Below are 15908 nucleotides of genomic sequence, written 5' to 3'. Positions count from 1 at the left end.
AGCTGGAACTGTCAGAAACAGGATACTGGACTTGATGAGTCATTGGCCTGATCCATATGGCTGTACAAGTAGCACAAATGGATTAGTGCCTGATTGCCTCAGATGCTGTAGTTACAATGGGCAATTTTAAACAAAGCTGGCTGATGTCCTGTATATTAAAAATATTTCTGGATCCTAATAGCTACAGACCACTCTTTTGAAAATATGAACGTTAACTCTGCCTGTCAGTGCATATTGTCAGCAGCCTTTTAGAAATAATGTTCGATTCTACTATGTGCAGCGTTTCTATACACACACTGACAAATGTTAACATATAATATGAATAGATTTATTATAGCTGTATCACAAAGCATGGTCCTAAAATCAATGCAGAATGAAGAATAGTGACCTTGGAATACACTTGCAATCATTGAAAAGTTTTTAAAAGCAGCTATTTCAACTGGCTCTGAAGTTAACTTGTTTTGAAATTTAACAGAGAAATCTGTCCTGAAGGTTATTCCAGTTTTATTGTCACCACAATAGCAGCAGGATGTAGCATCTCAAGGACTCAAAGATTTTTGATTACACTCACCACTTCATAACTGTTGTTCTTGCTGTGCACAATGTGAAATGTAAAGGTATATGAAGCTTGTTGATGTCCCCGATCAAACGTGTTCTAAACATGAATAACTACATCCCCTAGATTCAGCTGACAAAGAATTAAGGAAAGGATCAGGTGAAACAGTGTTTAGGGTTGAAAACTCACACCCTCTTCACACACATAAATACTTTTCTATTTGTCACGTGTATGCTTCAAAATACAGGTGTTTAACAGAAAAACATGGTAGAATTTTCCAAGAAAATGACATTTCTCATCAATAGAGGAATAAAACATTTTGAGACAACTATTAGAATAATCACTAACTGAAATATAACTAAAATGTTTATTAAAATGAATAGTAAAATGTAAAAAATAGTAAAATGTGATTTTATTTGTTCTTGTAGAATTAACAAAATCAAACATCTATAACATTAAAAAGTCTTTGATTAGTTAATCTTAGTGCTGACACTTCCTCTTGCTAGAGGTACAAATTAACTAAGGATGGATGGCAAACATTTAATAGGCTTAACCATGGATAGAAATTAGCATCACAATTTTGTTCCTATGGTCCCAGAACTAGAGAGGAGAGACAAGGAAACCTAGGGCACACTTCCTGATGCTCACTGCTCAGCAAATACTGACCCCCAACAGTATCTGAATTCCACAGTTTAATAACAGTATTCCCAGGAACTTGTATGGGAGTACTTGAGTAAACTGATCAGAATTTGGCCACTGTCTGTCCCCTAACCTCAGATAAAGGAGGCAGTTAACAATTACCACAAGAGGCCAAAATAGTGACTATCTAATTTCTTATTTGAGGCCTGTTTTTGAAAGATTCTCTTTGTAACACAGGCTTGCAATGGAAAGTATATGTTAATATCCCAGCTGCTGCTGGATGCCCAGGTAGCAGTAGTTGCCAAAAATGCTTTTCATCATTTGTGCTTGGCAAGAAGATTACAGTCTTTATCCTCTGATGACTCTTACTAGTCTTCCATGGCCTTGTTACCTTCAGACTGTGGTGTGCTGGACATGGACATCGAACATTCAGCCCATTCAGAACTGTAGCTAGTGCAGAAAGTGAATGCCAGAACTTCTTGTTCTTTATAATCAGGTTTAGACATCAGCCCTTTTCCAGAAGACATTAAGGTGTTGTTTTATAACTTATAAATACTAAATAATTTGTGTCTTACTTTTGCTGAGCTGGATTGTTTCCTGCCATAGTAAAGCTAATGGGAGGAAAGGGGGGACTCAGGCTGCAGAAATCTCTATGAGATTACCTTTAGGAGATAGATTCCCCATGTATTTCTGTCAGTTGCCCCCTGACCTTTAGAATAAGCTACAGGACCCTGCTCAGCTGCAGGCCATGTGTTTTTTTTTCTCCCCCCCAGATGGCCCCACCTTCTATTCCCTGGCCACAGTTGCCTTATCCCTTCCATAAAGGGGGATCCCTGATGTGAAGTGAGGACTGTGAAGAAATAAACAGTCATAGGCTGAATTATCCTTTCTTAGGAAGATCCTCAGTGCAAGTGAGGAGACAAGCAGCATTCTTATTTTGGCCCCACCTCCATCTAGGAGTCCCCAACATGTGCCCCACCTTGTCCACCATGGAAATGAGTACCTTCTGCACATGGGCCTTGGAGATGCAATTGCACATGGGCCTTTAGATACCACTTCTCCTGATGTAGTACTATGGCAGTTGCAATCAGTGGAGGTGCTTTAGTGAGTAGTTATCTGGTTTAAATGAGAGGGGTTGCTGCCTGTAAATTATTGGTGAGAGATCATTAATTCTGAAATTTTCTTTCCTTTTTGGTTTGCCAGAGTCCAGATTTATTGACTCTCTGGGTATACTGCTGGGCATCTGTTTTCCCTGATTTCTCTGGAGAGGCATGTGAATGATTGTAGAGCTAATAGCTAAACAGAGTCCTTTGTTGGCATTGGGCTAATTTACAAATCTCTGTTTTTTCAGTACTGTTTTTAATTTTTCTGCCTCTACTAAGAAAATACTGAACATCACATTTGGAAAATTTTAAAAAATTAATAAATGACGCCATCAGCTGCTCCTGCAAGTTAAGGTGGGTTTGCAGTTGTACCTAGCTCATGGAAAGATCGATCCCCATGGAAAGTGTAAAACCACAAGGTAATCTAAGCTTTTTTGGTTTTGCTTTTGAACAATATGCATCAGGACAGATGCTACATGTTCTCACTAATCCAGTGCCTCCACCCTACTTACTTGACCTGCAGAGAGCAAGAGCAGATCAGTATAAAAATGAATTGTGATCCATTAAGGATTTACAAGGCTTTCAATTGCCAAACCCCAAAACTAACAAGTTCTAAATCATGGATTCTTTGAGTTTTCCCTTTGGTATCTTTATGACAAGCAAAAAAGTGTCAAGATAATCCTTTTATTATGAACAGGCACTACAGACAGAATAAGGTAACAAACTTTCTACTACTCTGTGTAGCTGTAGCCTGTGGCTGCTCTATCCTGGGCTTCCTTGTTTCTGTCCCCAGCAGGAAGTGTCACAGGAAAACAAAAGAGTGCCTCTAGAGTTTACAGGAAGTGTGGCATCTCCACAATTCCTGGAGGACTTACTTGTGCATCCATATGTCAGATCTAGTGTCTCCTTTTCAATTTGTACATCATCTCTGTGGCTATCATAACCCTAGATGCATATGAGACTGGCAACCAATTAGCTCCATAATGCTGTAATAGTACTTCTCCCAGCCCTCCTTTCAAGACATCTGTAGAGAGTTTGATGTCTTTCAACAAAATTGTAGCACTGAAGCTGATGTCAGAATGTGCTTTAAATCTCTGAACGCTCGGGAATCTATGCCCATTCGGTAACCTCATGGGAGAGATGTCTTAGGTGAATGTGCAAACTGTATAGTTAGGAATGAACTTGCTGTCATAATTCAGCATGCCTTTGAACTCCCTTTTTATCTTTAGGTCTTGGTGTGTTCAGTTTTGCCTGAATCTTTGATTCATTGGGCAACATTCCCTTTGAGGTCAGTCTCTCTCCCAAGTATTTTATTTCCATTTGAAATTGATATTTGGCCTTATTTAGTTTCAGGTTATTAGCTCTCAGTTTCCAGTGCTTTCCTCAGTCATTCCTGATGTTCAATGGCAGTGCTGTCCCAACTTATTATGTCATCAATCTATATTTTCACACCTGCCAAACCCTTTAGTGATTGGATCATTGTACAGTGAAACACTGCTGGAGCTGAACATATTCCGAAAGGCAGTTTTAGGAAGCAGCATCTGCCAAGTGGTGTGTCGAAAGTGCAGACCTTGGAGCTCTTGGTGTTCACGGGGATCTGTCAATATCCTGCCAAGGCATCTAATTCACTGAAGAATTTGGCTCCTGCACTCTCAGACAACAATTCATTTCCTGTGGGGAAGTGTATGTGTCCTCTTTTTATGTATACACAGCTGTATTCCACCTCCTTTTTTCTTTACAATTTCCAAGGAGTGAATCCAATCTGTTGGTTCTTCTATTCTCCAAATGATACCATTTGCTGTCATATTTTGCATCTCTTCTTCTAGTCTCTTTCTTAAGGCTTGTGAAACTTTCATGTAGTATATACCAGGTTCTGCATCTTCTCTTAACTATATCTTGTAGGTTTCTGGGAAGTATCCATTTCCTATTAATACATCTTCAGATGATGCTATTAATACTTTCATATTCGGTTCTGTGTTGCCTTTTTGTCTTTCTCTGACATACATCCTCTTAATGAGACCAAGCACCCAATGTAGGCCCAATACTGGTTGCTCACCTCTGTGTACAACCACACACACTTGTTTTATCATTTTCCCTTTGTTTTTAAATATCAGTGTGCACTCTCCCAAAATTGGAATTGTTCCTCCATTATTGTCTTTCATGGATATTTTTGCCTCATCTATTTCAGTTTCTGTTATTACATTTACTTGTGCCCCAGTGTCTATATTGTATATCACATTAGTGCATGTTTTAATTAGCCAATTTTTTGAGTTTTCAGCCTCCTCCATTATTGTGCTTAAGAACACCTCTTCTTCTTCATCTGAGGAATTCATTTTTTCACTTAATACTTGCAGTTTTGTGCTTTCTCTGACCACGTTAGCATAATGGGCTTATTATAGTTTCAACACATTTACCTGAATGCTGAGCATTTCCTGTACTTAGACTGTTGCCATATCACTGGCATTGTTTCCAGCTTTCTGTTTTTCTGTCCTTGGACAATTTAATTTCTGTGGACTTTTCTCTTGCTGATTTAGCTATAGTACTCACAGTGATATACTCAGTGGCTTTTTCTAGGCTTTTTATTTATGTTTGTTTGTTCCAGTGCTTGGAACATATACCTATTGCCCTTTCTAGAGCCAGATCCATCCACCTTAGTAAACATTCACATACCTTTTTATTGTTACATCCCAGGACAAACTGGTCTTTAATGACAGAGTCTTTTAACATTCCATAATCACAGGACTGATATTTTAGTTTTAAGTCTGTGACAAACTCCTCTATCATTTCCCCTTCATTCTTTGCTCTCATCCTGAACACATGACTCTCAAAAGTAACATATTTTTCTTGAGACACAATGATCCTCAAATATTCATTATTACTGCAAAGCTTTCTTCTTTCTCTCTCTCTCTCTCCCCCCACCCGCACACCATCTTCATGTAATTCATTGAATATCACTAGCACTCCATGCCTGACACTGTTAAGAACATAGCAATCCTTTGCTCATCCTCCTGTTTATTTGCCCCTGTGGCTTTCATACACATCTCAAACTGCTGTTTGAACTATTTCCAGACACCGTCAGCATTTCCACTGTATCCCAGGGCTGATGGGGGAGTTATGTGCAGTTGAATGGGTTCTGTAGCAGCCATTTCAATGTTATCGCTCACTGGTTATGCCAGCACGCGGTGCCCCCTATGTGCCCAGCACCATGAAGTATCTCTCTGATCAGCAGCCTGGTGTCAAGGTAAATCCTTTGTTATGAGTAGGATCCATGTCCAGCAATGTGGTAACAGATTCTCTAGTGCTCTGTGTAGCTGCAGCCTGCAACTGGCCTGTCCAGGGTCTTCTTTGTTTCTGCCCCCAGCAGGAAGTGCATCATGGGAAATAAAAGACTGCATCTAGCATATACAGGAAGTGTGGCATCTCTACACTTCCTGAAGGACTTACTCTATAACACTTTCCCTTCTCTGATTTGTACAAATAAAGTCTTCGTACTTGCTTAACCATCAATTGCAGGTCGGGTAGACAATTGTTTATCATTCCTGTAGTAAACAGGTAACTGCAAGCTGGAAAGAGTCTACATTATTTATAAATCAGCACATCAATCTACTTTCAGTATGTGCAGTAAAAGCCTCTCAGGCTACATTGTGTACGGTTATGTACTAACAATGATGGATAGCTTCCATGATCATAAGTCTGTCCAAAATAAATCTAGATCTCCCAGCCTGTCTAATCTAATACTTGCTTACAGATTGTGTCAAATTGTGACAGTCTCCTGCTAACTTGCAGAATTTTGCTACTTTTGTCAAGAGTGTACCGGACACTTTATTGCTAATTCAATTGCTGACTTCATGGTGTTCTAACTTCTCCTGCTTTATTTCAATAAGCTCCATGTCCAGGAGACCTTTTTACAATAGTCTCATAAAACTCTGCTCATGCAGTCTGCTCCCTTTGTTTCCTTGGCTCTAGTTTTATAGTTCTTTCACAATGGTACAAACCAGAAAAGTAACTGTTTGTGTTTATATGCACCAGGGAGCTGTTCTTCTGTGCTGCCCTGCTAAAGAATTGCACTTGGGAGAGCAAAGCATAAAGCCAGCCTCAAGGTATTCTATGACCACTGGTACCTACTGCCCCTCTTGTTCAGATTTACTAACTTTGCTCCCACCTTGAAGGGCCCATCCTAAGCCTTATGTGGTGATGTCAGCGTTGCTCAAGGGATCTAAAACCTCTGTGATGGGTTGGATCACAGAAACCCCCTTGGGAACTGCCAACTGATGTGCCAAAACTACTTCTGCCCCTGCTTTCCCTGCCAGCCTGGGAATCCAGCACCCTGTCTTGTTGAGCCAGACACGCCAGTCTGCTCCAGGACAGACCCAGGGTCTGAACCACGTGCTCCAAAGCTGAAGACTTAACTGAAAACAACTTACAGAAGTGTTCCTGTCTTTAACACTCAGATGCTCAACTCCCAATGGAGTCTAAACCCCAAATAAATCTGTTTTACCCTGTATAAAGCTTATACAGGGTAAACTCATAAATTGTTCGCCCTCTATAACACTGATAGAGAGGTATGCATAGCTGTTTCCTTCCCCCCGCCCCCAGGTATTAATACATACTCTGAGTTAATTAATAAGTAAAAAGTGATTTTATTAAATACAGAAAGTAGGATTTAAGTGGTTCCAAGTAATAGCAGACTGAATTACCAAGTGAAATAAAATAAAACATGCAAATCTAAGCCTAATACAGTAATACAACTGAGTACAGATAAAATCTCACCCTGAGAGATGTTTCAATAAGTTTCTTTCACAGACTGGATGCCTTCCTAGTCTGGGCACAGTCCTTTCCCCTGGTACAGCCCTTGTTTCAGCTCAGGTGGTAGCTAGGGGATTCCTTATGATGGGTCCCCCACTTTTCTCTGTTCCACCCATTTATATATCTTTTGCATAAGGCGGGAATCCTTTGTCCCTTTGGGTCCCCTCCCCCCCTTTCTCAATGGAAAAGCACCAGGTTAAAGATGGATTCTAGTTCAGGTGACATGATCACATGTCACTGTAAGACTTCATTACCCACTTGCCAGCGCACACGTATACAGGAAGACTTACAGATAAAACAGAGCCAACTGCAGACAATTGTCCTGGTTAATGGGAGTCATCAAGATTCCAAACCACCATTAATGCCCACACTTTGCAAAATTACAATAAGCCCTCAGAGTTATATTTCATATTTCTAGTTTCAGATACAAGAGTGGTACATTTATACAAATAGGATGACCACACTCAGTCGATTATAAGCTTTGTAATGATACCTTTCAAGAGATCTTTTGCATGAAGCATATTCCAGTTACATTATACACCTCTACCCCAATATAACACGGTCCTCGGGAGCCAAAAAAATCTCACCACCTTATAGGTGAGACCACGTTATATCGGGTACAAGCCAGTATGCTGTGCCAGACTGGACCGGCTTCCCCGGTGGTGATTTAAAGGGCCCGGTGCTCCAGCCGCTGCGGGGAGCCCCGAGCCCTTTAAATCACTGCTGGAGCTCCGGCAGCGGGGCTCGGATGGCGCTTTAAAGGGCCCAGGGCTCCCCGCAGCAGCAGGAGCCTCTGGCCCTTTAAATCCCCACCCGAGCCCATCTGCCGGAGCCCCGGGATTTTAAGGGCCCGGGCCTCCACACGAATTTGAATATAACGCGGTAAAGCAATGGGGCTCAGGCAGCGCTTTAAAGGGCCCGGGGTTCCCCACTGCTTTACCACGTTATATCCGAATTCATATTATATCGGGTCGCATTATATTGGGGTAGAGGTGTATTTAAAATCATATGGAGTGCAACGTCACACCCTCCTTGTAAGACTCCCTGTTGCTTTTGGGTGATAGAGTGTGACAGAGTTCTGGACAACAGTAGCTGATCCAGCACCCTGGTCACTGCAACTCTAATTAATTGCTCTAGATTAGACCTTATTAAGAAGAGCTATGCCTAATTATGGATTGGAATAGGCTGATGAGAGTTAAGAGGCTAATTAGGCAGAAAGAAGAAAAGACAGGAAGGAAGTACGAAGGGGTAGTGAAGCCTTTCAGAGTCAGAGTCTAGAGGGATCTCTGAGAGCAAAGATCTCTTCTGTCTTCCCTACCCTAACCTTTTAGCCAGGAGAGCTAAGGATTATGTGTTACACTAAATATAGGATTGCACGTGTCTGTAAAGGTAGTGGGTAGGATACTGAAATAAACCACAGGAGGTGCTTTTACCAGAAGATGGTCTCAGGGCTCCATGTGAGAGAGCAGGGTTCCACTCTTGTCTCTTTTCAAGTTCCCAACAGCTCAAAACCATTTTCTCTATTTTGCCAAGCCTTGGTGGATATTTTCCTTTTTAGAGGCATAAGTATGTGTCCTGGGCTTCTTAATCTATAAGTGTAATGCATATTTGGAATAGTGGGAGAATAGTCAGGCTGCTGAGAGGATAGGAAAAGCTACTGTTTCTGAGGACCTCGGCATGTCTGCAGTTGTAGTAGTAAAAAGTTGCTATTTGGCTATAATCAACAATGCTTATAAAAAAAAATCTAAATACAAGCCAATGATTTAATGAGAAGCTATTATTGTAATCGTAGCTAGTGGTGCTCTTTTGGGAAGATTCTTTATTTTATATTTCTTTATTTTTTTTTACTAAATATCTGACTGTTTTTAATTACATAATAAAGGTAGAAGAAAATAAGATGATTTACTGAACTTACTGGTTACTCAAGGCAGTAGCCATATCAGTAGTAGGAAACCTGGAGAAGAGTTTGATCTCCTAGCTGAGTGAAGGAAAGCTTCCACTTGGACTTTAGTCTTTTTATTTTCAATTGCTTCCACAATTTTCACCCCCAGAACTCATCCATTTTTACTTTAACAGTCCTGAGCATCCTATATTTCCCTTTCCTCGCATAATAGTTCACTTTCTTTGTTATCTCAGGAGTTTGAAGTTTCCACAGAAATTAATTCTTTCTTTGCAAGAAGAAAAACATGCTTGTCAGGCTTTCCACCCAAATCACTGAAAATCTTGATCTCCTACACTGATTCAAATTCAGAATACTTACCTCTCTCAATGACCCAGCTGTGGCAGCTCTGAGACATTAACATTCACATTGATATTCACATTGTGTCACATCCTTCTCAGATTGGCATTTAAGCCTTTCAAGTGATGGGGAAGATCCACAGAGGGAACAAGGAGACTAGAGACTTCCTTTAGCTTTCACAAAACCACAGTGATAGTAAACTAAACAGAGGAAAGTACAGGCTTTAGAATCTGTGGCCTGTTTGATACTTGAGAGATTCTACTATGGAAAGACTAGAAATAAATAAAGCTAATACACCAGTGGGAATATTTCCCAGTTTGCAGTAATATCCACCTTGGTGATTTCTCAGCTTCTCAGCTGAGAGGAATAAAAATACCACATGGCGGATAACATTTCTACTGCTTCTTTGTTAGAAAATTTGTTACATTCAAAAAGATATATTTTGCAAAATTGCTTGTGAAAGGTATAAGGAGAATGCCAGAGTATCATACAGTACATAGGGAAAACATTGTAACAGCTGGCTCTACTGTAGTAATTTTAGTTGGGAAAATAATTCACAATACATAATTCATTCACTAAATCTTTCCTCTTTCTTCTCAACGTGTCCAGAAACAGAGTCCAAAATGCTTGAATTCATTCAATATTCAAAATTCTTTACAAGTTTCTTTGGTAAATAATTCCTTGCCTACATATTATTTGCTAACTGCAAATATCTGAAATATGGCATCTGAAATTGTGCTGCATTAGTTGCACAAGTCACATGATATTGCTTCTGTCTGCTGCTTGAATGATTTATGTGCTTAACTGAAACATGAATTTCAGTTCATAATTTTCCATTGTTGCTGGTTAATCATGCAAGTCAAGATTTACTTTTGGTGAATATCCAAATTAAAATGTCCTTTTCACAAGCATTTGTGGTAGTAAGGTTGAAGTGCTTGCCTTTTTGTGGAAAGAGACTGTAAATGTAAACATGGTTGAATTAAAATTCACTTTTGAATACAAGCATTTGCAAATAATTTTTGAACTATTAACCCGGCTGATAGTAGTCAAAGTAAACCTGATATAAAATAACGAAGTCTGAGTTCAAAATTAGGACATAGGTGCAATCACAGTAGTGTTGTCAGTAGCACCCATGAAACACACATGGCATGTTATCTCTACCCATTTGTTTTAACTAACTTCAAACTACCTACCAGAATTGAAGATTTTTCAGGTGAGTGATTAACAGTGTGTCTCTCTTTTTTCCTATGCTGAACAGTGACTATTCAATGAGAAAGTGAAGTTGGACTGCTATTTGATGTACCTACATTTACCTTACGCCTAAATTTTCAAAAGTGTCTACTGATTTAGGTGCCTTGATATTTAAATTTGAGCACCGACCCTTTGAAATTCAAGCTTTTCTAACTTTCTCAGGTTGGGAACCCAGAAAGGGAGACACCCAAAATCACTAGTTACTTTTGAAAATTTGGGCCCCAATCAGTTGGATTAACATTTTGTTTGTGTGCATATCTGGAACTGAAACAGGAATGCTTGCTCCCCTGTTGATACTCCTTTGGAGAAGGACAGTTTACAGTCATATCTGCAGTCCCATATGAGAGAATGAAATAGGTCTGCTGCTTGCTGTAAAACCTTTCACTCACAGGAGGTAAACAGGTCTACTGTTCTGCCACTGATAATTTGCCACTTGCTTTATTAATTGCTAATTTGTTATTTTACACTGAGTAGGCTGGTTAGTTAAAGCTGAGTGATCTATTGGCCAACGAAATAGTCCAGCTATAATGACTGGGTTTGTATTCCACTGACAAGCTGTTTGCTCAGTGTTAGTGTCTATTGTCCCCAGCAATTTTATTAATGAAATATGACTGTTTTTCTACCTTTAGGGGCCTGAAACAAGATTGCTTTACATACACTAGCAATACAGTAGGTCTGGTACAGCCAGCACTACTGCTGATGTATCAAGAATAGGAAAAATAAGGTTAATTCAATAATAAGGTTCAGAATATAGAAGTGCTTCTGGATTCATGGCTACTTCTGGATAACCAGATATTATTGGTGACTAAGGCTGCCTTTTTAAAATGTACTTGCCATCTTTCCTTTTGGATGTAGCCCTTTCCATAATTATTTATACATTTCTTACCTCTAAAGTGTACTACTACTACTAGATCCAGACAAATCCAGCAAAAGAGCTTCACAAATATTCATTCACATTTTAAAAGTAATTGGCTTCACCTGTTATATGCCCATTGTGTGTTGACTTTTTCTGAATATTCTTACACATGAATTTTACAAGAAAACTATAAATGAACTGTGACCGGGGTCCCAGTGAGTGCCAGCTGAGGTCACTCAATTAGGGTGAACTGCAAAGAATAGGGCAGATAATCCCCAAAACTGGTGGATATTTTCAATACTTAGATTTAGCAAGCCAGCATAAAACAGCTTTTTTATTACCTCACTGGTTACCCAGAAGCCAACAACACAGTTCCCTTGAAGCAACCCAGTCTCAGGACTCCATCCAGTTACCCAAGTCAAATATGATGAAGATTTCTGAAAATCTTATTTCATCATATAAAATAAAAGGTTCTACCAATCCCAAAGGATCGGACACATTACCTCCCAGGTTAATGAATATTCCAGATCTTACCCAAATACACGCTTTCAGCCAATTCTTATTAACTAAACTAAAATGTATTTTAAAAAAAGAGACAGTATGGTTAAAAGATCAATATACATACAGACATGAGTTCAATTCTTGAGGTTCAGCTACATAGCAGAGATGGTGAGCTTTGTAGTTGCAAAGAGTTCTTTTAGAATTTAGTCCACAGGTTACAGTCCAATATCACCTTCAGGGATCTCAATCTGGCAACTCAAACTTCCCTAGGTGAAGCTTAAGCAGATCTGAGATAAAAAGGATCTGGACCCAATAGTCTTTTATACAGTTTTCTAGCCTTCACTTGACCATACAGTCCTGAGTAAACAATAGGCTTTTGATGTAACCTTCTGTTTCCTGAACACCACCAGTAATTAGTTACACAAATTAATATAGGGCAATTTATCCATTAGGCAGTTTATCACAAACTTTAAAGAGACATATAGACAATGACATTATTTCACCCAAGATTTATCAAAATGTTAATATTCCCTTTTGATCTCTGAATCATTAGCTATAGTGACAGACAGTAACTGTCTGTTTACATGGCTAGCTTCTAAGATACACACAATTAGTATCACTTCTAACAATTGTGACAGACCCAGACCAGTGGGGTACAGGAGTCTGGTAGAGGGCAAATATACTGGTCACTGGATGAGTAGTTTTTTGTTCCCTGAGTGACCAGAGCAGGGGCTGCACTAGAGTAATCAGGAACCTGCTAGAACCATTTAAGGCAGGCAGGCTAATTAGGACACCTGGAGCCAATTAAGAAGAAGCTGCTAGAATCAATTAAGGCAGGCTAATCAGGGCACCTGGGTTTTAAAAAGGAGCTCACTTCAGTTTGTGGTGTGAGTGTGAGGAGCTGGGAGCAAGAGGCACAAGGAGCTGAGAGTGAGTGCTGCTGGAGGACTGAGGAGCACAAACGTTATCAGACACCAGGAGGAAGGTCCTGTGGTGAGAATAAGGAAGGTGTTTGGAGGAGGCCATGGGCAAGTAGCCCAGGGAGTTGTAGCTGTCATGCAGCTGTTACAGGAGGCACTATAGACAGCTGTAGTCCACAGGGCCCTGGGCTGGAACCCGGAGTAGAGGGCGGGCCCGGGTTCCCTCCCAATTGACCTGGACTGTGGGTTCTTCCAGAGGGGAAGGTCTCTGGGCTGTTCCCCAACCCACATGGTGAATCTCTGAGGCAAGAAAATCCGCTAATAAGCGCAGGACCCACCAAGATAGAGGAGGAACTTTGTCACACAATATAGGTTTGCATTTCAAAGTTCTAGCCTATGTACCATGAATAGCCCTAATTCCTATTTACATACCTTTCTAACTGACTTTAAAGGTGGGCTCTGGGTCATTGAGCCTGCAAGCTGCTTAACCCTTTCCGGCCATGAGTTGTATTTTGCATAAGATTTGCTGCAAGTATATAGTAGTGGTAGCAATAATGATTTGCATGATTATATTTTAATCAGACAACATCACATGAACATTAGAGAATGTATATAGAAAACAAATTCGGACTTTATAAGTACATGGAGTCATGCTGGAAACCTGATGCAAAGCATTACTCATCCTATCAGGGAACAGAAGTATACCATATGACTACCATAGCTGTCAAAACTAAACAGTGTTCACATTTAGAATATTGAATACTTGCAAAGAATGACTCACAATCTAAGCACCATGAATTAGTCAGAAAATGATTTTAAAAATTCCTGAAAATCTTTGACAATTTGCAAACAGACAAAGAGATTCAGTTCACTGAACAAATTATTCATTTCAAATTATTTACAAGCTTTAATTACTGCAACCTCTGTGTGGGGCTGCATCTGAAAACTACTCAGAAACTTTAGCTAGTGTAGACTGTTGCTCCCTGAAAACCTAGCAGTATTTTAGAATTGTAACATATTATCCCTATGATCCATAGACTGCACTGGCTTCCAGTTAGTTTCCAGATTTAATTGAAATAATTAGTTTTGAGTTATAGAATGGCCTTTTATGGTTTGGGTCCTCTAAGTTTTACAGGTCATGTCTTTTTTCATGCTGTAACTGAGCAGTTCAATTCAACTGGGACATTTAAGCTGACAGTCTCTAGGTATGTTTGTTCTGCGCGTGGCCCTTGACTCTAGAATTTGCTTCCCTACTTTCTCCGTGAGCTGTGTTGCGGACAAGTTTTTGTCCGTGAGGCTGTGTTGCGAGGCTTTTCTGTTTTCTCAGAACAGTTCTGCAGGCTGATTTGAGAGAGAGAGGTCCGAGATTTATATTTTTCCCCAGTAGGCCTGGAGTAGTCTTTACTACTGTTAATTGATATTGAGCTAATTACATATGTGAGTAATTTTATAATTTGGTTTGTGCACACATTTAGAAGCTGCAACAGGCACTTTTTAAAATAAATTAGAACTAGAAATAAATCAATACATTAAAGTACTATGATATTGGGCAGTTGTTGCTATGAAACATCCACCTTAGGGGGGGGTTTAGTGGAATTTTCAACAGTACTCAGCACTGGCCTAACTCTGCTCATTGAAGCCAATGGTAGAATTCCCATTGCTTCAATGGGAGCAGAAATAGGTCAATAGTCACAGCTTTTGAAAATCCCACCTTTAATTAGTATCTGACACTTATGTAATGGTAGTGCTGAAAGGGCAAATCCAGGTTGGGTCCCACTGCGCGAGGCACTGTAAAAACATATAATAAATGACAGTCCCTGCCACAAGAGCTTCCAAGCTAAAACCTTGCAGCCTTTGGATTGCTAAGACAGAGTGGTAGATAATGGATAACCGTGACAGGGCTCTCCATGGCCGGGGGGCCTAGTGGCTAGATCATTGGTTAGGGAGGCTGTAGGGGAACTTGACCCCTCCTTCGCCCTCAGATCCTGGCCCAGGGTCCTGTGTCACTCAACCCCTAAACAGAGGAGATGGATCTTTTTCCCAGCCATGTTGGGGGTTCAGGGCCTGTTTTCCTGGCCTGCTCCCTATGCAAGTCCTTTTTAGTTTGGAGCATGGCCCTGCTAGTCCAGTTGCCCCACAGTTGAGGCTTATCTGTAGGTTCCCCTTGGCGAGGGAAGATTTACTTACCTCCAGTGGCTGCGTTGGCAGGCAGCTTGCTGGTCTGTGCCTTCAGGCAGGCATATAGAGAGCGCCTGCCTCTTTGCCAGTCAGCCCCTGACTGAGCCAGGCTCCCTTCTTTTCTCTCCCCTGGCATTGGCTGCAGATATAACGGGACGGGCTAGCTGAACCCACAGGTGTTCTTTAACCCCTGCTGTGCCTGGCTGCAGTCTCTCTGCTCCTTCACAGTAACATTTTCAAGAGTGGCTTAGGTGCCTGAGTCCCATTTTCAAAAGTGACTTAGACACTAAAAGAGCTGGAACTTGGAAACTAGCATTGTCACAATCTGAAACAGCGTCCGCAGGGCTGAGGTCTCACACTGCTTGAGCCTGTTCAGGGCTCCTGAAGGGAAACAATGGCAGACCAGTATATTCTGGTCTGTGTTCCTGAGATCTGCTGGGTACAGTAGAGCTGAAACAATTTTTATAGTGGGGATGCTGAAGGCATTATTACTACTTCAAGACAAGGGGTAGCACCCCTAGCCAGCACCTATGGCTGGGTAGTTAGGTCAGTATGTGGATTCAACTTCATTTGGATTAACTGGAACCAGGAACCAGTGGTCTGACTGAAAGAATAGGAATTGGTTGATCAGTCTATTGGACCTAATTTTGTTATCCTGACAAACTGTTTATTTTGCCAAGACCTTGAAAGTTATTTATGCATTGCACAGTACCACCAGTGAAAAGCTATCAGAGGAATGTGTCACTTCTTGAGTGTTGTGCGTCAATCCCATTGTGGATTTCAGAATATAAACTATCTGCCCCTGTCATATGTCTAGCAGTCCTCATTACCTTTCAAAACAATTTCAAGTGTGCAATGG

This window comes from Emys orbicularis, chromosome 4 (assembly GCF_028017835.1).
Source record: "Emys orbicularis isolate rEmyOrb1 chromosome 4, rEmyOrb1.hap1, whole genome shotgun sequence".
Lineage (NCBI taxonomy): Eukaryota > Metazoa > Chordata > Testudines > Emydidae > Emys > Emys orbicularis.
The sequence above is the reverse complement of the archived record's forward strand: the minus strand, read 5'-3'. Positions refer to the sequence as shown.